Below are 24,355 nucleotides of genomic sequence, written 5' to 3'. Positions count from 1 at the left end.
ATTTCAAATTGGGAAACAAATAACTTAACATATAATCAAATGAAGACACTTAAAATTTGTTACCCAAGAAGACCAGACAAGAGGGTATGAGAAGAGAACAATAGAAGAAAGAGGTACTTTATGAGATCAAAGACATATTCCTTCACATGGTTTTTGTTGATAATATGAATGAACAAGCTACAATCATTGAATAGTTGGTTCAAATAGTGGAGAGATTGAAATTTGAGAAAAAGGTCATGGAGAAGATTGTAGTAGATGTATCTATAAGATAGGTATAACTTTCCAAACTTGTAGATAATTTGGAGAAATTCATTCAAAATGTACATATATTATTTAGGAAGTTATTTGGTGTATCGATCTTCACAAAAGAAATAAGAGCTCAAATGGATAAGAATGAAGTCAATTTGAGGTACACTATAAATGCACTGAACAAGGATGCAAGTTCTAGTTAAATTCATTTTTAGAAATTGAGATTCTTACAAGGGAGACAAGCTAAGTTGCAAGTAGTAGATAACAGAATAAGAGAAAAGCTCATTTTAATTCAAGCTATGTTGACACCACATTTGGAGGTCATGCAAATTTATTTAAAGAATACTAAGGATTTAGTGTAGAGAGATCCAAATTTCTCTACAGAAGATAGTACGGTAGATCTCACAGCTAAATTAGAAATTGAGATTCAAGTAATAGAGTCCTTAAAGACTGCTTGGGATAGCTGATTGACAACAATTTTGAAGATTCATAAACTATTTTTGGATAAGTGTGGTTTAATCCCTACTAATAACCCATAGCTACCTTGACAAAAAAAAGGGGGGAAATAATGTATGATCAAGAACAAGAGGAAATAAAGATAGAAGCAAAGCATGTAAATAGTTTTCGAGCCAAGTAAGGGTATGAAGCACATCCTAATAGGAGTTTTTGCAAATTTTGACATTTTGAAGTTTTGTTAAGCATGAAATTTTGATCATGATAAGTTATTTTTTCCACTAATACCAAAGGGGGATATTGTTGATCCTAAAGGCATTCTTTGTATTGTCTATTAGTGCAAAACACTTAGTCAATTTCTAGGCAATGTTGGTTGATCACCACTATGATCAAACCACTATATAGGCCAAGAAAGTATAATATAGAGTATACATATTCAATTCATGTTGAGTGATAGTTATTTTAGACTACACATAAGAATTATCAAATAGTTTAGTGAATGCAGAGTGATTCAAGAAGCAGCATATGTCGAGTGAGACAAAAATATCTTACAATTTAAATTAAGAAGAGTTAAAATCAAGGACCTAATCCATAAGTTGATTATTTTTGTTGATGAAGATCATTAATCCCTATAAAAGACAATCCACCAATTAGAAAATTAGAAGTACTAAGTAGAAAAGGGATGAATCTATATCATTGATAATGATCTAGAAGCTTCACCAAACAACTATATAAGGAGGTTTTACGACCTAATTCATGAGTGTGTGATTGAGAGGAGTTTGGATGTGAAGTATAAGATGAATCAGAGAGATGAAAGATAGAGGCAACCGAGAAGTATAGGGAGGAGTCCTTGAATATCAATCATAGAGAGGTGATATTATATTGGATAAAGGAGATTCGTTATTAGCATTGAAGTACATATCCAAGGATTAAGTACTAAGATATTCTATTGAGTATTTTTATGGTTAAATCTCTTAATATAGCGGTTATAACAAGCCTTTGTAAATATCCTAAGAGAATACTCACTTAGTTGTGATGCAACATCCTTTAATTAAGGTAGACCTAATAATATTGTAAGTCTTTAATAGGATAGACCTCTCACATGGTAGATCATCATAAGTGATCAAAAATTATAGCCTTCACAAGCACACTTTATTGGTGTAGTAGTGAATATATTTTTGGGTGTCATCCACACTGCAATTTTACCTTCACCTTGGGGGGTTTCTGTGTTACCATAACTGGTGTTATGTTTATTTCTTATGTCTTATTCATGTTATTAGATGGTAGATTTGATATTACATTGTATTAAACATTTGATTTGCTATAAGGTTAATGTATAAAGAGAGTTTATGATGGAGATATCAAATATGGTTCATGTTTGAAGTGTTAAACTTTTATAGATCTTGATTGAACCCCCCAGTATCTTACTTTCCCTATCATATTTCCAATAGATCTTAGAAGTAGGATTGAAGGATGGTGGAGCATTATATTAAATGGAAGAATTTTTCCTTTGGTCACATCATCCTGGAGAAAGATTCTATTAAGAGAGAGTTGAATATAGGATAGATTTTCATCCAATATAATGGATATTATGATCTTATTTGACTCAAAGAGAGTGACCTCTTTCTTATTTTCACAATATCATATTAAATGGGGAAGAATTCTATAAGTAGATGTCAAGAGTTTTTTGAATGAAAAGTGAGGATAAAAATACCAAGTCTTCCCATCTCTCTATTTTGAAATAAAGATTCTTTAACCAAATCACACAAATTATCAAGGATGTAAATTTATTAGATGAGGATAAAACTATAGAGATGGCCTATGGCCTCTCACTTCTGATATAACTATTTTCAAATTATAATGTTGATGTTGGTTATGAGAAGATTTTTCTCAATGTTATTACCAATCTTATTGGGATCAAGAGAGTTATTTTATCCTTTGAAAGAAATAAATCCCTTGGCCCTGATGGTTTTCTCTTATTGTATTTGTAGGCTCTTTGGGAGATCATGGCTTGCAATATCATTGATGTTATTAAGGAGTGTTTCAGAAATAGGAATCTTCTTAAAGAGAATAATTCCATATTAATTATGTTTCTTCTAAAGGTCTTTTATGCCAACACTTTTGATAATTTTTTATTTTTCTATCTATTTCATTTCTATGTGTTAAGACTCAAGAATGCATTATGTGATGTCTCTTGCTTTCTTCTTCATTTATTGTACATGTTCTTTTGTGGACACATTTGGTGTTCCATTTTTCATATATCTTCTTGGTGTAAGCTTCAAGTCCTATAGACCCAAGTTGTGGTCTTTTGTTGGACATTAATAAAATTATCTCATCTTATCTAAGCTTTTGAGTCATTTTGAGCCCCTATAAGTGCATTTTCTTACATGTGTACTTGGTTGTCCTTTTGAGGTCTAAGAGGTGTTTTAGATTTCCAACACCTTTCATTTAGTGTATCCATGCATTCCCTGTTGATAAATTATCATTTTGATTCATTCCGTGAGGTTTCACTTTGAGCAATGTTCAAATATGCATTTTTGCCTAAGTGTCAAATAGCGACAGGTAGCCTAGCTTGAATTTGAATATCTTGCACCTAGTTATTTTTCATGACTCTCTATGTTGGGAGTTTAGTATGCATATCAAATAACCTATGTTTCTATTTTTGAGTCATTTTGATATGTTTTTTCTAGGTTTTGAATCCATCAAATTTAGTTGTTTATTGTTGTCATGTTGATGTAAATTGTTCAAAATTTTAGGAGGCCATGTTTGACTAGTTGTAACTTTGACCCAATTGACCAAAATCAAAATTTTCCTTCTTTATTACATTTTAGAGGTCAAAAACTTATTATGTTCCATATTTGAGCCTATGATGAATCCATTTGATTAGTTTTCAAACATGATTCCAAATGCAATTTGTAAAGTTTTACTGGTGTCATAAAATGTAGATTGGTCAATAGCCTTGTTCGAGATGTCATAACTATGATTCCATGATTGTCTAAGCCAAATGGATTATACCATTGTGTTCCACTCTAAAAATTCTTTAAGTGTACCAGTTTATAAATCTTGATGAATCCATCTGCACACTTTCCCAGGTCCATTCCATTTGCAAAAATAAATGTCTTGCAAATGTTCCCAGTTCTGCAATTCTGAGTACCCTACTTTGACCGCTCCCCAAATGCACCTTATTATTTTTCATGAGCCCAAATCACAGATTTATACTCTCCCAATGAAAATAAGCTAATTCCCCTATTTGCTTCCAAGTGTCCATTTGACCTATTTCTGAAGCCAAAACCGAATGCATTTTACGATTTTTTGACTTGTCTGTTTACATGTAGTTTTAAGAAAGCAACTTTGATGGTCAATATATTTTGACCCAGACATCATCATGACACAAGATCTAACAGGGTAAGAGAATGTGGAATAGATAATCAATGTGTCATTTTTCAAAGCCTAGTTGTTGGGTTCATTTAATTTTTTAGCCAGTTAGATGACCCCTTGGCACGAAAGTCACAATTTGTAGAAAATGATACAATGAGTTCTAATTGGTATTTCAATGATGTATTTTGATTTTGATCAGCACCAAGTGTTTAGTGAGTCAATCTAAAGGATTAGGTGTTTGAATTTGAAAAAAAAATTAGCTGGACCCACTTTGGGGCCCGGCTGATTTTGATAGATTGAAGAAATATTAGGGATATGATGGTGCCAAGGCTAATATGTGGTCATTTGGAGTCCTACTTTTTGTTCTCATGGTAGGCTATTTACCGTTTGATGAATCTAACATTATGGCCCTTTATAAGGAAGATATACAAAGCAAACTTCACTTGTCCAAATTGGTTTTCTCTAGGTAACTGAAAACTAATTCTAAGGATACTCGAGCCAAATCCTTAAAATTGTATTATGATTCCTGAGATATTAGAAAATTCTTGGTTTAAGAAAGGATATACTCTAGTCAAATTTCAAGAGGAAAGAGATACCAACCTTGATGATATCGATGTAGAATTTTGTGATTCTATTGAAAACCCTATTGTAGAACATAAGGAACCAAAGGGGACAAAGCCTTCTCTAATGAATGCATTTGACCTTATTTCCTTATCAAAAGGGCTTAGTCTATCTGGTTTTTTTGAGAAAAATAAGAGTGTTAAATAGGAGGTACACTTCACATCCAAGAATCCAACTACTGAGCTCATTACAAAAATGGAGGAGCATGCAAAGCCTCTTGTTTTCAATGTTAAAAGAAGAGATTACAAGATGAGGCTACAAGGACCTAAAATAGGTCGTAACAAGCATCTCTCTATAGCCACAAAGGTTTTTGAAGTTTATCCCTCTGTTTTTGTTGTGTAAATGAAAAAGAGCTACTAGTTTTAATACTCCATAATATTCTAGATCATATGGTGGTGCCCAAATTAACAGTGGTAGTAGATACTTGGATCTTCACAAGAGACTACAACTGATAGAAAGAATGCAAATTACCAAATAAATCATGAGCGAATGAGAATTTTAAGGGATGGAAAGTTGGTGCTTAATGTTATTCTTATAATTCTTGATCCATGGATGGAGTTTTAAGTTTTTGAAAGGAGGGAAACGCAGAGTAAGGTAGAAAGATTGTGTAAAGAGTGAGGCTCACGTTGTTGAAGAAAAATTCTAAACTTGTAAACAAATTTGATAACAACAAAGGATGCCCAACCCAATTTCTTGAAAGCCCACACAACATTTGAGAGGGTTTGGTATGTGATTTATGAAAGAAAAATGTATACTCTCTTTCTTAGATGGTGAGTAGGTAGATTAGGATTGAGTATGGGTATTGATAGGAAGTACAAGACAAAGGATACTAAAGCTAGTCGGCCATCTAGAATAATGATTCGGACAAATGCTTTATTTTAGGCAATGCATTGAGTTACCATGGTATCACCAATATGTGTGAAAACTATATAAGGAGAATGGACACACTAAATATGGGTCACTTAGAAAAATGTTCAATGAAATGATGCCCCAAATGGAGAAAGGATTTGATCCCAAGCAAGTTTGATAACATGGAAGCAACATGAATGAATAATAGCATTGGGAGTTTCAAGCTTGAGAAAATAAAAGTGTATGTGGAGGCCTATAGTGATACATACATGTACAATTGGAATCTCATACTCCCACATTTGCTAGGTAGCAAATTTTAAATATGTTTATAACCCCCAACACTCAATACACTAGTGTCTCAAAGACAAATGGCTTTTAGAGCTACAAATTTGAGCAGGGGGCCCACCCAACCAGCTGGAAGGAAAGGTAAGTCAATTTTGACCAAGGTGCATGATGAGGTGGTAGTATGACTAAACCATTTCAACCAACCAGAGTCTGACATGTGTTGCAAGAAGGAAAAATTGTAGAGTGACATGTGGCGGTGATCCCTAGGTTTGGTATGAAGTTTGAGGTGATCATGTGGTGAGAAGAGATACGTGTCAAATATTTCTATGTCATGGTGATGTGGCAATCAGATAAGGTTCCATGTAACATAAAACATAATCATAGGTCACCATGTGGCAAGCAATTTGACGGGATAGAAGAGACACATGTCAAAGTGTCACTATGTCACCAATGACATGGAAGTTACTAATGAGGATGGCAACATAACGATGGACTGCCATGTGGCAAAGGTGATGATATGGATTTGATGATGTGGCATGGACGACAAGGTGGTGACATGGATTGAGGTGTCACGTGTCATGATGTTATTATGTCATGATGACATGGCATAGTGTTGAGGTGTCATGCAACATAACAACACAATCAAGGAGTGATACGTAGCACCTAGGTGGTAGACCTATCTAGAGGATTCTGAAAAAGTGGTACAAACCAATAGTAGAATGATACATGGAAGAGGGGCAGTGAGGTAGGATGATAGAGAAAAACCCAGCCAATCACATTGTGACATGACTCATAGCTTGGTCAAGCAGGGTTGACTTGAATGAAATTGTAGAGGGAAAAATCAAGGTTCAAAAAATAATACTTTTTTATTATTCCTTAATTGGTTTGAACATGTAGAAATTTTAAAATAAACATTCGATTATAATAAAGTTTGGACTTTAGAAAAAAGATAAGTTTTTGCAAAATAATACAGTCTTGAGAGCCATGCTTGAACTTGATTTTCAAATGGACATCCTAGGCATTTTTGATAAGCAAATAAAGGACTATCATATATCGTTAGAAAGATCTTAGAAAAAACTTTCCAAATTTGTAGTTGTTTGTTTCACATGAAGTAGTATATTTGATCTATTCAAAGTTTTGTTCCAGGTCCCTATTTTTCAACCACATTCTATTAGGGCAGTTCAGAATTGGTTTTTGGCAAAATGGTGAACTGGGTGTACTCCAAAAGTAGTAAGGATATAGTTAGTGATGGTTTTTTCACTTTCAAACCAGCTTAGTGAAGGTTTTATCAACATTTTGGATGCATTCTTGATGTTTTTATCAAAATAAGGTTTCTCATCAGTTGGAGAAGATATTTTGAGTTTGTTAAAGCTTAATGATGAGATTTCTTTCAAATTTATAATGTAGAGAGAAGAGAGATTATTTATAGAAGTAAAGGATAGAGATTCAAGTGGACATGTGTCACTTCCAGATCAAATCTCATTTCTTCTTCCTTCCTATATCTTTCTATTTTTCTCTCATTGTAAAGGTTGGTTCCTGTTCTTGGACATTTTTCACTACTGTGATACCACAAGGATGGTTCCAATTAGGTTGAAATTTTTTTCATTACTATGATTCCACCATTTCTACAACATTTATCTCATGTATTGAACAACAAGTAGTGAATACAGTGATAGTCTTAATATATTCAGCAATTTTATGATTCAATTTTATGCATCTTGAATGTATAGTTTCAAAGAAATGAATATAATGAACATAAAACTTCTTAATTTCATTATGATTCTCATCTCCTATCTCTATAATTTTCAATGTTTTTTGGTTTAGGGATAAATAACTTAAACCCTTTTGCAGCCCCTTAAGGCTATATGTCTTATGTGTTTTGCTATTGGAACAAAGAGACAAGTAAATGCTTGATATATTTGACAAAGTTTTTGGTTACATGAGAAGGATATTTCATGAGTATGAGGTCTTTATCAATATTGATTTCTAATTCACAAAGTGTTAGGATAGATCTAATAGCTTGATGTAGGGGATATGTCACTAGTATCATGGATGTATGTGTGTGATTTATGAAACTGCCTAATAGGTAAGGCATTGAACAACTACAGGATCAATATGTTCCTATTGTTGCATATTTGAGATTTGTTGAGATCAAACTTAAATCAATTATCTATTCCCCTTTCTATTTGGGAGTTGAAAGGATGTCTGCACTTAGCTTGTGGATTTCGTAGGTTCTTTGCAATTTTCTACTACATACCTTTGTTATTGTATGAGTATAGGAGAGATAAGGGATTTATCTACTTTTTCTAGATTTAATTGTATGCTTTAACATTGGTACCATATAAAGAATCTAAGGTCCACCCACTTAGGTCTTGTAGAGCCTAAAGTAGAAGAAGGAGAGTATAGCCTTATAGTTGGCCCCAGTGTCTAAATAGGTATGTTGCAGATGGAAATTAGTTGCCCCTAGAATTATTTGTTCTTATCATTGGGTTATTAAAAAGTTGTTAATTCAGGAGCCAACACTATGTGTAGAATCTTTTCAAATATTTGAGCTCTAAGGCTACAATGTATTCTTTTGGAGATCATATCAACCCACTAAAATAGTTTTGTTCTTGGTCACCTAATTGTGAATTCCACTTCTATTAATCATGTAAATATGCACTCTTTCAGAAGTAACAAAAATAATATTTTTTCCTTAAATTGGACTTTTTAAAAGCTCATTACCATGTTATCTAACATTTTCTCTTGAAGATGCTTAATGCCTTTGACTCTTATGCTAAGGTCTTGGATATTTTATGATAGTTTTTATTTATGCACAAGTTCTCTATAATCATCAATAGTTCTCTTTTAGGATTTTTCAATATTTGTGGCATAAAATAGGGGGGGGGGGGCATCTCTTTGTTTGTCATTATTATTATAGTTGAAGTATTGAGTAAAAATATTTAAATAACATTTGATGAAGGGTTTATTAACATATCTCTCTCCCTCTTCTAGTAAACTAGTTTTCTAGCATCAACAATTTACTAATGATAATTTAATTATGAGGGAATTATCAATCAGGAAAAAAATTAGTTTAAATTGATTCAATCCAAGTAAGAAGTAACATCTAATTAGGAGATAATTTATCCTAAAATATTTTTTTTTTTTTTTAAAGGCAAAAGTGGGCTAGCCACTAAATATATTTATTAATAAAACTAGTTCAAAAAGCTCAACCAAGAAAGAACTAGAAAGAAAACCTGGAATCGTCACTTATATACAAATTTTCATAAAGATATTTGTCGATATTTACAATAGATATTATATTGACAAAATCAAAGCTCATAAAACTATACCATTTTCTAAATTCTACCCATATGAGCCGCTTCAAAAACCTCAAGATATTACAACATTAGAGGTAATCAAATCAGACCAAAAATATTTACATTCAACCTATAGTAATCACTCCTCCATATCAGCACAATCATCTTCAAAGGTACAACCAGAACCTGAACCCTCTTCTTGATGTGGTTGAACAGGAACCATCAAATTTGCATCAACCTTACCATTGTTTGGACTTTGCAATACCCCAATCACACTCAGAGACCCAATCTCAAGCTTACCCTCTTGAGGAAAAAAATAGGGTTGTTCCTTTCCAATATGAATTGATAGACTTTCGCAGCCTAACACCCAAGAATTGACACTAGCACTAACACCAAAAGTAATTCCCCTACAGATTGAGGGTGAATTTATGCAAAACATTACCTCCAAGGTAGCATCATCGATATGCAAGGGCAAGACTACTTCGTGTAGACTCGGCTCAATTCTAATATGGTAATTCTTTGTCATTACAACCTATGAAATTGATTATAGGTATCGCATTTGAAACCAATGTCCACCATTCTTGACATATTGAAGAATACCAGTCGAATGCAAAAACCAAAATGATAGTTCTGAATGCAAACATCTCCACCTTGTGTGAACTACAATACATGTAGGATTTGACATGTGCCAAAATTTTGAAATACTCAGCTCCATGTGATTAACAGAACTTGTCATATGTCACTTAGCACATAATAATCAGTCCACACATTCTATGTTAAATAGTAGCAAAATGCTTCTTTTCCATGCCAACAATCTCCCTCAATCCACAGTGTGAGTAACTATAACTGGCAATGAGCTTGAAATCTGATCAAAATCTGTCAATGTGAAACACTTTGGAACCTAGATAAAGTATAATATAGAGAATATTGGGTTGCAAATTGAGCATATTCTTTCTACTTATCATATGTCTCCCCTTTGTGGCAACTCATTCTTTCTAGACTAGGCTCATTAACAAATTCCATACATATCTTACAATGTGGAATGAAGACCTTTTTAGGCAAGTAGATAGAGTTCAACTCATCAAGGATACTCTATAGAACCCCCCAACCTATGCAACCTAATTATTTAAACTTCCCTCAACTTGTGAAAAAAAAATAAAGAATATTTAAAAGTCATTTTTATGCTTCAAAACTAATGAGAAGAAGGGAATCCATCTTATAGATGAAGATAAATTATGCAAACCCAAAATAAATTGGTGGGATGGATACAAGAAAGAAAGTAGAGTTTAATTTCTCTATATTGGAAAAACAACTTTGGAAGATTTTTTTTTTTAATCATGTATTGAATAAGATGATGCTTAGCAAGTACATCTATGGCCCTTTTATTTTTTATAATCAGATCCCAAAGTCATCCTTTTATTTTGGCTTCATAATAAGAAAGTTAAGAGATTTTAACTTTTATCTCTTGCAAAAATAACTTTTGAATTTTTTTGAGAAATAATAATTTGGATAAGAGTATGCTTAGCAAGTATGTTTGTAGTGCTCTTAATTCAATCAGTTTGTGGGATCCTAGAATCATCCTTCTAGTTTGGTTTTGTTGATTTTTTTTTAAGACTAAATTTTTTATTGCTAAAGGTCTTAGTGGGGTTCTTGGGAATGAAAGGCTTATTAGGTTTTGGGATGGCTAGGGGTTGGGCTAGTGTCCCCTTTTTGAGCTACCTAATCTTCACCCCTTTAAGGATATTTAAGTTATTCTTTTCAAAGAAAGGGTGGTTGATTATATTTATAATAGTCTATTTTAAAATCTCTTAGTGTTGGATTTGGGCCTTCTTGACCTATAATATTACTAGATCACACTCATGTCGCTATTCTTCCCACCAATGATTGGGTTATTTGGATCCTCACCCTCTCTAGAAAGTTTACAAATGCTTCAACTTTATTTCTTCTTATTCAACCCATATTCTTCGTCCTTCAGGGATAACTTTAAGAAGCCCCCTTCCTAAAAAATATATAAATTTGTGGCAAATCCAACATTATTTGGGGGGGGGGGGGGGGAAGTTAATTTCTATTAGCAAAATTATTTTTGATGTCTGGAAAAGTTTAATTTTAGATGCAATTTTTCACCAACTATAGTAAAATTTCATAAAATTGAGGCAATTTGTTCCTGGTGATAGAAAATAAATATAATTTAAGAGGCAATTTTTTCCCTTGTGATCAAAAACATATTTACTGTATAATGTGATTTTTCCCATTTATTGGAAAAAATAGATATTGTATTAGGTAATTTTTCCCATTTATTGGAAAAATATATATATTGGATTAGGTGATTTTTGTCATCTAGTGAAAAATATATATAATGTGTTGGTGAATGTGCTAGGAAAATATGTGATTACTCAAAGAATCAATGGCTATAAATTAATCCTATGTATTTCAAATCAGTTGTTAGATTATCAAAAGATTACAGTCAATATGAAATCAAAGAGTTATAAGAAAGTAAGGTATCTATAGAATGAAACATATGTGGAATGTCCTATTGCATTTATGGAATAATAGAATCTAGTCAAAAAAACCTTTTTTAAATTGTAGACATCCTAGTCAGTAGTTGCCATTATCATAAACTTAGTTGATTTCCAAAAATGGGACTACCTAAGGAAGAGTGATCGTCAAATGAAAATCCAAGCCCAGTTGTCAACCCAGATTTGACTATAGAGGAGAGGAGAAAAGTGATCTTACTACGAGGCTTATTGTAGCTTTACACATTTTCTCTACTAATTCCAGGGACACCATCAAAGAGTTGGAAAAGGAGAAGGAAAATGCATACCTTCGAGAAATGTTCATTGAAAGGGGTCTCGACCCTACTAATTTTGAAGAACAAATTGCAAATGTGGTGCAACTACAAAACTAGAACTTCCACACTTTTGGGATTTTCTAAAGGATAAAAGAAGTGCTACATGAGGAATCATCAGTTTGTTAGGTTTTTTTCTTTGATCTTTTATCAAAAAGTACATGAAATGTAATAGTTGGAAGCTTGTCACTTCCCCTTTTTAAAGAAACCACAACCATTTTTGGTATGGTATATCTATGTATATATGAAGATGGAATACAAAGAATATAATGCAATGTAAACCCTTTTTGTTGATATTTGATATTTTTTTATATTTCATTGGCATGGTGTTTTCTTTTGTACTCTAGTTATTTTATAGTAATCAGATGATGTATTCAACTATTATTTTCCAAACTTGTGTGGATCATAATTTTTTTTCTAGTAAGTGTTTACTACTTAGTACAGAATATATATGTGAGCATGAATTGATGTATAAAGTGATGGATTTTTTCTAAATATTTAAAATAACATGTCATATCTCCAAACTTAAGGATTATGAGAAAAATCTTAGAATGCTTATCAAGGAAAGTGGAACAAAATTGGAGCAGGTAACTTCAAGCATTTGTGCTGCTGCAGTGAGCTTGGGCAAAAGAGAAAATGAAGGAACCATATCTTTAGAGGGCCCTAGCAAGAGGACAAGATAGAGTTCAAGGAAGAAAGCCTTGATTGTTGCTACTTCTTCCACTGCTAACTACATCCAGGATATGGCTAAGATTGGTAAGGAGGCAGTTAAGATGATCATGAAACTGCAATAGTTTCTTTGGGTCTTCTTTTCTGGTTGGGTTCCTGTTCAGGTCCTTTTTGCTAGTTATTACTTCTGGTTCCTATGTTTGGTCCTATTTTCTAGTTTTTAGTTTTAAACTGTATTGGAGGTTCCAAGTCCTTGTAAAACTTGGGTACTTTATTTGGACTATGTATGTGGTTTCAGGTCCCTGTAAAACCTAACTTTGGTGCTGCTTCTAGTAGGTTTAAGGACTCTTTTCCTTATGATTGTCTTGCTTTTTCCTTTTTAAGGATGTGAAAGGGTTTCGGGGTCCCTTCAAAACCTATTTTTACCGTAATCTAAAACATATGTGTGTAACATCCATCTATGAACTATTGTCCAATGATTATATATCAATGGTTGAAGGTTTATTTCAGGCCAAATGTCTCAAATGAAGCCTCGACCATGTTCAAGTGTCTAGAATGGAGACATGTCTCCTTCCACCCTATACCACTTGTAGTGGAAATTAAATGGAAGTCTTGTCACTATCAATGATATTCCCTCTTCCATTAGCTTTGCACACATTACAACCTTTTTGGCACAAACTTGCATTTACATGGAAGATTTGCAAAGATTTAATCATTCAAAATAATCAAATTGGAAGTTGAAAGGATAAATTTTTAGGGACCATGGTTAAGATCAAAGAAATTTTTAGCCTTGGCTTATTTATAGGCAATTAAGCTTCTTCTTTCATCATTGCTCATCTCATTTTTGGTAGTCACTAGTCCAGTAATTGTAGTACTCATTAATTTTGGTTTGGTTTACTTAGTTGGTGTGGTAGATTGGTAGTCATATCTCTATAGTTTATAGTCATTATTTCATAGTTAATTATTTCATAAATTGTGAATCAAGATGGACACTCCAATTTACCCAACATACAAATTAAAAGAGGACCAAAAGGCCTTTTTAGGCAACGTCCATGATAAAAACCTCCTATAAATTTGCAATGAGTTTATGCATGTTGTGGATTTCATTATTCATGCTGCGAAAATGGTTTTGGGGTGTGAGTTTTTGGAGAATTAGAATAGGTATTGTGTCAACATGGACATTACATCTTGTTTTCTAGCTTCTCTACTTGACCTCAGAGAAGAAAGGGTCAATATTTTTTTTCTCCTTAAGAAGACCTTTAAAGAAGAATACCTAGGTGATGAGATTGACATTATTTTTCATGTAGAATTAGTGGTAGTGATCCCTTTGATAGGTGAAATGCACAAGCTTCTGGAACCTAGCCAAAATGCTTCTCTAGAACCATTTCTATTGGGCCTAACTATTGGGCAATTGAAGTGCCAAAAGAAATGGGAATGAATTGGCATGGATTTTTGTTGAAAATGGTATAATTTGGATGAGGTGGAACATGACAACCCATGCCTTCAAGAACTCACAGAATTAGTCAAGTCTCACACTTTCTACACAAACTAGTATAGTAGTACTAGGGTTTTCCCCTATTGACATTTATGTTTGGTTTCACTTTCTATTTACATTTATCAAATTATAATCAATGTACATGTGTCTCCTTGTAGATTGTAATTTTGAAGGTTCTTTAATGTTTTGACATTTTTTGAATTTTTTTATTAAATTATTAAGAAAGATAATTTAATATTTAACATTGAATTAAAATTAACATATTAAGGTTTAACATTGAACATTTAATTTAATTAATAAACTAGTTACTTCAGTATTCACTAGTATAGAATAATATAATATGTAGAATAGAAATAATATTTTTTTTGATGAATAGTCTTGTTCTATTAAAAAATATATAATTAGAATAAAATTCACAAAAAAGGGGTCGGGCGATACAAGATCACCCTGCGAGAGAGTTCAAACAGCCTAAGCCAGATCTAAACACATGGCATTAGCCGGAAATAGCAACTATTCATCAAAAAAAAACATATATAGCAACCTCAAGCTGCCAAAGCAATGGTAACCGAGGGTGGAGGATCATCTTTTTCATTGAAACCTCAATCATTGGTGGGATTGGGGGGTAGGCTGGCCACAGACAAACCATCATCGAGAGCAGCAGCAGCAAGTGGATCAGTGGTAGCCTCTGCATCTTTGACCTTACGCTGTGGAGGAGAGATCGCCAGCTCCAGGTGGGGCCATTTTCCAGCATTATCTTGATGAGTGCCAAGAGGAGGAGTCGAGGACCATCCAGAGCCACCATAGGGTGGGGAGGCAGAGCGATGCCTCTAGCTACCAACCCCACCACTAGGAGAGTGGTGGTGGGAAGCCTGGGAGCGCAGAGTGTGCAAGTGGCAGTCTGGGGAGTGGCACTGATGGCAGTGACCACGAGGCATCGAGGTGTTTGTTGAGGCATCTGGAGGTATTCGAGCCACAGTGCAAGGGGCATTGCCCCAGTGGTTGAGCAGTTCCTACAAGTGAGTAACTTCCAAGGCAACTTTGTTAGCTTGCACCTATATCTACATAATAACATTGTTACAAATACAAGCTTTAGTGTACATTGTAATGTTAACATCCAAAAAGTTGTGTGTGAATAAAACAGCATTTCTATCTTTCCACAAAGTAAACAAAATTTCCATCTTGAATGTATGCCAGATCTGGGAGTACGTTCTAGGAATTCTAGGGGAATCACCCAGCAAGATCATGTGCCATGAAAATGGTTCGAGCCTAAAGGGCTTGAAAAAATCATGAATCTAGTGCCATTAATTATGCGCACATTGACAAAACCAAAAATTATGTAGAAAGGACTCAGGCTGACTGTAGAAGGGGCACCTAGGATCAGGAACCCCAAAGTGCTTGAGCTGAGGTCCTAGAGGAAGACCTTAGAAGGAAAGGCACCAAGCAAAGTGAGCAATCTTGGGCTCAATAATAGTGCACTAGATGGTATCAAAGCATTTTTGCCATTAAGAGAGTGAAGATTGCAAATGCCATCTCTTGTTGAGCGTGTCTACCATTGAAAGATGGGGCAAAAGCTGTCAGTATCCCTTATCGGGCTTGTAGTTGGCAAATGGAGTGTCAGGATACCACTTCCATTCATGCCACCATGGATGACCAGACTGAATTCCTACCTTGTGAACCAAATGTACAAGGATGGAGGAAAGTAATAGGTCAAAATTCTGTCGATCTACATAGACAAGGCAGTACTGAACCTGTATGTCTTCCCAAGTCCTGAAACTCATAGTGACTCTGAAAAAGAGATCTTTGGCAGTTCTGATGCCATTTTTGAAAAAATGAAGAGCACTAGCACCTTGGGTCTTGGCAAGAGGAATACCCTGAATGGAAAACAAGGGAGACCACTAAATATTATATTGATTCAAGGAGAGGCCATTACGAAAGTCATCCCCAGCTCAATGAAGCCAAGGCTTGATAGCCTCCCAAGCTTTCTAGATGCTCTTGATAACAAATGAGTCATATATGACAATAGGTTCATGCATGATGAGAAGCATCTGAAAACCAATCCCCTTCCATGCAGGTCTATTGATAGGGAAGCTAGAAGAAATGCAATGGTGAACTAGAATCTTCCAACCTTCGTCTCTAGTAATAGCTTGAATGATCCACTTGGCACCAAGAGCAAGGCCTTATTTTTTAGTGGAAAGCAAATTGAGGCCTCCAAATTCTTTTGGGAGGCAACAAAAATCTCAAGTGACTCTATGGAATCCATGATGATCGAAACCAAAAGCCCAGAGGAAATCTCTGAGTAGGTGTTCCAATTTAAGATAGGAAGCTTTGGAAGGAGCCCGGCAGGAAGAATAATAAACATGGGTGGCCACCAAAATCTTAGAAAAAATTTGGAATTTACCAGCAAGAGAGAGCGGCTTGGTAATCCAGTAATCAAGCTCTTTTTCAATCTTAGCAAGGACAGCATTCCCAAGCTCCAGAGGTGAAGCCTAAAAGGAAAAAGGGATTCCAAGAAAGAAAAAAATTTCACCATGAGTGACCCATTTCCACTCAAACTGGCTAAGCCAGGGTGGAGCTAGCGAAAAAGACTAGTGGTAGCAGAGCATTTTATGCCATTGAATGGTAGAGCCAGAGGCTTGACAAAAAGTCTCTAGACAAGATAGTGCATTGTTGATGCTTTCCTCCTCTTCAAGAAGAGTAAGGAAGGAATCATCAGCAAAATGACCATTGACAAGTTGGGATGTAGAATTAGGCAAGGCAATACCATGAACTAGTCCTAAGAAAATAGAATGAGCAAGTAGGTACCCAAACCCTTTAGCAGCAAGAACGTAAAGCACTGGAGCTAAAGGGCAACCTTGCCTAATGTAACGAAAGAGCCCAAAAGCCTTAGACTATGAATTATTAATGGTAATGCAAGCATTAGCATCACCAAAAAGCATCTCCATGGATTGAATAAAGTTGGGACCAAATCCCAGAGCCTAGAGCATAGCTAGGATGAAGGGTCATTCAATGTGGTCATAGGCTTTGGCAAAATCTATCTTCAGAAAGATAGCCTTCTATTTGGACTTGCGAGCCCATTCCATCCCTTCCTAGATAGCAATAATATTATCAAGAATGTATCTGGATTTGATAAAGTCAGTTTTCTTAGGCTGCACAATTAGAGGTAGCATCTGCCTGATTTTGAGAGAGAGTGCCTTGGCAATTATCTTATAAGCCACATTCAAAAGGGTGATGGGCCTCTAGTTTCATATATCCTCTGGATCACCAACCTTAGGTATTAATTTAATATTTCCTTTATTAATAATGGCTCCTAAGCTTTTAGAATGATATGCTTCAAGATAGACTTTGTGCAGATTAGGGCCAATTTGCTCCTAGAGGTGTTTGTAAAACTCACAGGGAAAGCCATCACATCCAAGGGATTTTTCATCTGCCATAGAAAATGCAACCTCTTTAAGATCATTGAGGGAAAGAAGTTGCTCACAGAAAGCATGTTGCTCCCCTGCAACACGGTTTGGATGACAAAGATGCATTTTCAGAGAGCTTCTTCCTAGGCAACTAAATTTCCCTGTGAAGCAAAGATGTTCTCATAATGATGAACAAATGCTTGCAAGATGTCAGGGAGACTGGATAGAATAGCCATGCCATGTTTAAGTTTTTGAATCCCAACTTTGGTATGATGGGCATGGAGAGCATGAAAAATTTCCTTTGAGGCTTTGTCACCAACCTTTAACCAGTGGAGACGGGCCTTGAGTTGAGCTCCACGGGCAGCATAGTTGTCAGCAACTTGCTTGTCATGTTGAAGCTTGGCAAGCTAAACTTGCAAATTCGCATCAAAGGGGTTGAGAGTGAGAGCCTCAAAATCTTTTCTAAGGGCAAGGGTGTTAGCTGCATAAGCCCTTTTTCAGAAAATGGTGACTTCACACCCGTAGATGCACAGGAATCATGCAGTTCTGGCAATGGCATCATTCCACCATTGAATCCATCCCCTTTGAGAATGTGGACATGGCTCCAAATTCCAAACACGTAGGATATGTGAGATGGTGGAAGCATGCATCAACACTGATGTGTTGAGGAAAAACTAAGACTTAGCTACCTTGGGGATAGATGTTTGCCAAGTAATGCCAAAATAAATGGGATAGTGGTCAAATAAAGTGACATCTGATAGCGGAATGACAGGCAAATCTTGATCCTCAAAAAAGGAGAAAAAAGATTTCTTAGAGATCATGGCACGATCAAGACGTTTTAATATACGATCTGGGCCAACTTGAAAGTTGGACCAAGTGTGCCAGACCCCACTACTCTGGCAGCGGTTAGTGTTGGGATCAAATAGGCCCAATTTATTACGCATGTAGTACTAGGCTGCTCTTTCCCCAACTATCCAATGAAAAGGTAGAATGCCTTCTTTGTCAGAGGCCACTTCTACCATATTGAAGTCCCCAGACATGACCCAAGTAGCTGGAGGAAAATTGTCAACCAGCCAGGCCCACAACTGGGCTCTTTCAACAGTGTCATTGGAAGCATAAACATTAATGACTCCAAAAGAGTGATTATTAATGGAAAGTAAAAGCCAAACAATTCTATTCGAAGGGTCAGTACTATGTGAAATAATAGCAGAATGAAGGCAAGGTGACAGGAGAGTAACTACACCACCTTGGCCAGCATCATGTTGCGAGGAAAACATAACACCATCTTGCCAAATGATGCGGCATGTAGCAGCCAGCATGAAACCAGAGATCTTACCTTCTTGTAGACACAAAAAATCCAAATTACCAAGTCTATGACAGGTATCCCGAACATAGTACTTTTTGGTGAGGTCTATAAGACTTCGAACATTCCATGAAAGGCAGTTCATGAGAACTCTTCCATGTCATCCTCATCCTCAAGAGAGGAGTAGCTATTTTGCAAGAAGGTAGGAGCCAGGTGAAAGTCAAATGGGAAATCCTCTAAACTTATAGCATGTCGCTTTATCTTTGGTACCTTTGCACATCCAGGAGGATTGTGAGAATGTTGTGTTGTTGGTGGCACAATGGAAGAGACCACAAGAGGAGTGTGAGCCCCAACTAAGGTAGAAGCCATGGCAGTAGCCTTGATCCCCTGTGTGCTATTAGGGTTTGAAACCTATGAAACCCTCGGAGGAGGAACTGTTGAAGCTGCCTGTGTCCCCACACTAGCTAGTGTAGACTCCTGTGGAAATAGGAGGAACAGTGGTAACCACTGCGTAAGATTGTTTGGGTGGAAAAGGGGTCAAATCAACCTTGCCCTTGCATCCAACAATAACCCAATCTTCTTTTTTTTCCTTTGACTTGTTTGATAGGTGCATCTTTAGGCACAGGTTTTTCCCTGGAGGTAACCAAGGGGCAATCTCAAATCTTGTGTTCCGTTGACTGGCACCTATAACAGGTGTTAGGAAGGTTCAGGTAAAGCACCTTCTAAGAGAAGGTATGTGCCCCAATCTAAATTTCCATGGAATCATGAAGATCCTTGGAAAGATCAACTTTCATGCAAACACAACACTGAGGGCGAGCATTAAAGAATTTCTTAGGCTCCTTGGTGACAACTTTGCCAAGGGTTTGGGCAATGGACTTAATGAAATGCCAACATGGCAAGGGTAAACCTGGGAACTCAACCCACATAAGAACCCTAAGCTTTTTATTATTTGAGACAGTAAAGTCTTGAGACCATTTTTGGAAAACAAGTAGAGAAGAATGAACAGACCAAGGACCATTAGTGAAAACTGCCTCTGCTTATGATGGGTTAGCGAAGCGAAATAAAAAAAAGACTTTGGTAAGGTTTTGCACAGCATCAAGGCGAACCCCATGAGGGGTCCAGCTCTTGTTAACCCATTCTTTGAGCATAGCTTCAGGAGGAGTCCAACCCACAAAATACCCTATCAAGATGTGGTGCTCTAACCAATCACATGCAGCATCAAATTCTTACAAAGGAAGGATAATATTAGGATTAACTCATGAAAGACCTTCGGGACAAACTTGTGCGGGCATTTGTTTAAAGGCGACGCCATGGCAGTCCAAAGCACCTGCATGCACACCAAAAACAATTGGGTCACTATTGGCCGAAGCCATGATAAAAAAGCCTAAAAACTCTTGCAGTAAATGCAGTTTGACAAGTGTTGCTTGGAGAAGGCAAGTTCAGACTTTTACAATCAAAATTGTTTCTCCATTAAATGGGTTTATTTTACAATCAAATTTAAGGTATCATTGAAGAACTATTTTATTTTAAAAATTAGAAATATTCTAATATTTGTAAGACTATATTATTAATATTATAAAGGGGATGCCCCAATTACCAGTGGGTGAACACATATCATTGGCTCCAGATGTATTTCAGGATGAATTTAGCAACAGGTCACAATTTTTTTCCACATGCCCCTGGAAAAAAGACACGTGGAAGGCATGTATCAAGTGGGAAATCACTATGCTCATAGTAGCACTATTTGATCAACTTAGATCAATGACACAAAATGATTTTCAGGCAAATCTAGGGAACTTCTCAACTATTTTTTTAAATTTCACCCAAAAAGAAGACACATGTCAACTGTAATCACTAATAAATTAATAATGATGTTTCATTATTGAATTATTCATTTTATAATAAATTTTAAATTTTAATTAAAACTTTAAGTATGTTATCTGTGAATCAGAATGATTTAACTATATTGTATTAGGTCCTTAATTATAGCCTAATATAATTATTAAAGTAGATAGTTAAAATATTAAATATTTATAAACTACTCTATTTTCATACAAATACTTTGATTATAACATACCAACTTTTTATTTTTTAATCATTATCAAAAGCTTAAAATAAGATAATTATTTTGTTAACAATAAATGAGTAAGTTTGAATTACACACATACACAAATGCATAGTTTTCCTATTTCTATTTAATTTTTTATGAACATCTTCTTATTCAATCATAAAATAATTTTTAAAAATATAAGTATTTATTCATAAAACAAATAAGTCAATTTTTTCTTAAAATAAAATATAAAACATTTTTATTTGATTTATTTTTAACTAATAAATTTGTATCTTTAATAAAATTATGTTTTGCTATCCTTAATTAAATTATTGCAAGGTACAACAAATACAAGTCACTATGTGGTACTTGTTTTATCACAAGCAATTTTATTTAAATCTAAAATTTTAGTCTTGGATATGCTTTAGATCGCTTTAGACAAGTGTTAGTACAATATCATAATTATTATAATATAATAATAAATTATATTAAATTATTTTAATATAATAATAAATAATATTATAATTATTATAATGTTGCATGTGTTAATATAATAAAGGGGATGCCCCGACTAGGGTTGGATGAAGAAAGATCAATGGCTCAAGATTTATTTCAGGCCAATTTGGGCAACACTCAACTTGTTTTCCCAAATGACCCCAGAGAGAAAACATGTTGCATAAATGTATCACATGTAACTAATCTTTATTCATTTAGACATGGTAAATAATATAGTGACATGTGGTGACACAATGTTGACATAATTTATGTTGTACTAGAAAGGCCCAAAGGGAACATGTCGACCATCATTTGATCAACAAAGATCAACAACTTCAAATGTATTTTGGGATGATTTTGGCAATAGTTAACTTTTTTTCTTGAATGCCCCTAGAAAGAGGACATGTGGCATACACATATGAAGTGAGAAATGAGTATGATGTTATGCATCGATGTGACCTCTAAAGAGGCGATGGTCAATTTGCTAACCACTATTGGATCATCAAATATCAACAACTAGAAATATATTTCAGGCTGATTTTGGTTGTACTAATCATTTTTTCAAATTTCCCTAAAAAGGAAGCCTTTAGAAAGAAGTCTCTAACTCTTTAGAGATAGAAATTAGTAATAATTAGTAATGTAAATCTTGAATTATATTGTAACATCACATGTTTTATATTAAATAATTATACTAGTTGTACATTGTACAATACATGTAATACTTAATATAAAACATAGTCTCAACTCTCTCGCTTCTACAATTTGTAGAATTTTATTTTGTGTAGACCATAAGGTTTTTCTTTCATTGTTCAATCTTGGATCTCTACAGAAACTACAAAGATCTCTATAAAAGCATTGGAGCATCACTTATCAGAAAGGTGTTACAAACTTACAATTTGCAAGTTATGAAATAGTCCTAGTCTTCTAAGGTAGCTCATAGACTACAATTATCAATCTAAGTTTCTACTTTCTAGGTAAGATCCTAAACACATTTTTCTTTCCACATTTTTTTAAAAATTATTATAAGTGTAGTATCGATCATATAATTTAGGGTTTAATTTTTAATTTATCATGCATTGTAATGGATTGTGCCAAAAACTATGATGAAAACTAAAAGGAAATTTTCAATCAAAATACAGGTGAAATATTATGTTGATAACAGAAAGTGAATTTTATATTTTATTGGACCTACAATATGAAGCACAAAACCCAACCCACAATGACCTAGAAAAATGGCAGAAATATATGAGAACTTATGACCAAATAGAAAACATTCATATATTAGAGGATTAGCATATAAATTCAATCTGCCTCATGATCATAAACCACCTTTTGAATTGGATTTTTTTTTGCAATGACTTCAGGATACTATATTCCTTTTATCAATGTATTTGGGTTTGGAAAGGAACAAGAAAGTGGGTGAAGCATTCTAGAAATGATTTTCAATATTTCATTGCCTACAAGATCCAGTAAGATATAATTATATTGGGCACATTGTTCATCACATGCATGAACAATAGTTAATGATTAATATAAGTTCATAGTCACACTCATGGAACACATTTAGATACATGACCTACTTGTGCTATCTTATGTTGTCAAAGCATCGTCAAATATTTGAAACAAACAAGCTTCAACTTGATTTTGGTAAATAATGGACACCTATGATTAGGGTTAGTGATCCCCAAGGAGACTACAAACACTTTGTATACTTCTTTTTGGTACCCCTTTATTATTAAATTATAGTCACTTCAATGCCTAGATTGCATGTTTTGGAAAAAATTCATTCAATTAGGAAGTTAAATTTAATTGATCGACTGGTATTTTATGGAAGAGTACATTATATTATGGTTTTATGGTTCAATGGTAGAACACTACAAACTTCTAATACATGTGATAGAGAGGGTATTTGCATTGGAATATGTATAATAGATGCAAAGCACATATGTCCTCTTTCATGGTCTGCAAAAGAAAACCATATTTCCTTCCTTTCCTATCCCATGCAGAGGGTTCACATTTGAGAGAAGAGTATTCAAAGTGGCACATGATTTTTTTATAGTTTTTAAATTTGATGTTGCTAGGTACTAGCAATATGATCTACTAAACATGATTGGTACAAAGCTTGTACACAATGGGAACTCAACAAGAAAATATCCACATGAGAGTATGTCATTGATTTTAAAAAATTTAAATATGGGTTCCTAGGAAGTGATCAAAATAGAGATGGAGAAATACACTAGCGAAAACAATATTTCAATAGAGGAGTTGTCAACACAAATTATAGCTAAATTGCACAAATAGAAAGAAAAATTATAGCATGTGATGTCCTACAATGTCTACCAAAAAGAAGATCATCCAAGTAAAAAATCTCTTCCAGATGCCATAAATAAAGACCATATAGCTACACATTGGTGTTGATCAAAAATTAATGCTTTTTGGGAAATGAGGAAGAATCTTGCTGACCCTAAGACCTTTGCATATTTTTAATAGCTACCTAATGATGAAACATTTAGAAAATTATGAGATAATGAGAATCTAGATATAGAAGCAAAAAAAAATGATGCTAAGGATGAAGATAGTGAGTATGATTTTTTTGAGGATCTTTCATCTATCGCCATAGGCACTATGACTAGTTCCGTTGAATCCAGTCCCCAAACTACTACTACTACTAGTACATTATCTTCAACTGGACAATATGTTATACTCAATGAGAAGATAAGGGAAAAGTATGGTATAAGAGAAAACATGATAGAAAAAATGGGTTATTTAGGTGATGGTGGATTGGGCCCAATACGTCAAGGACCTTGCTATCCACTTTTCATACTAGAGCTACCAAAACCTTGTCATAAACTAGTCATTGGAGATGATTCAAATGGCCCATCATGTTCATAAAAAGAGTTTAATCCATTACATCAAATACATTGTTCATCCCAACTTATGCATGTCATTATTGTTAGAAATTC

At 34.6% G+C, this 24,355-nt stretch overlaps 1 pseudogene; it reads left to right on the top strand.

The window, feature by feature from the left end:
• Positions 1-4,397: 4,397 nt before the first annotated feature.
• Positions 4,398-5,061, top strand: LOC149557060 (CBL-interacting protein kinase 31 pseudogene; annotated as a pseudogene).
• Positions 5,062-24,355: the final 19,294 nt, after the last annotated feature.

This window comes from Cupressus sempervirens, chromosome 5, assembly GCF_028749045.1.
Source record: "Cupressus sempervirens isolate cs-2001-9-10 chromosome 5, ASM2874904v1, whole genome shotgun sequence".
Lineage (NCBI taxonomy): Eukaryota > Viridiplantae > Streptophyta > Pinopsida > Cupressales > Cupressaceae > Cupressus > Cupressus sempervirens.
Note: the sequence above shows the minus strand (reverse complement) of the source record. Positions and strands in the feature narration are given on the sequence as shown.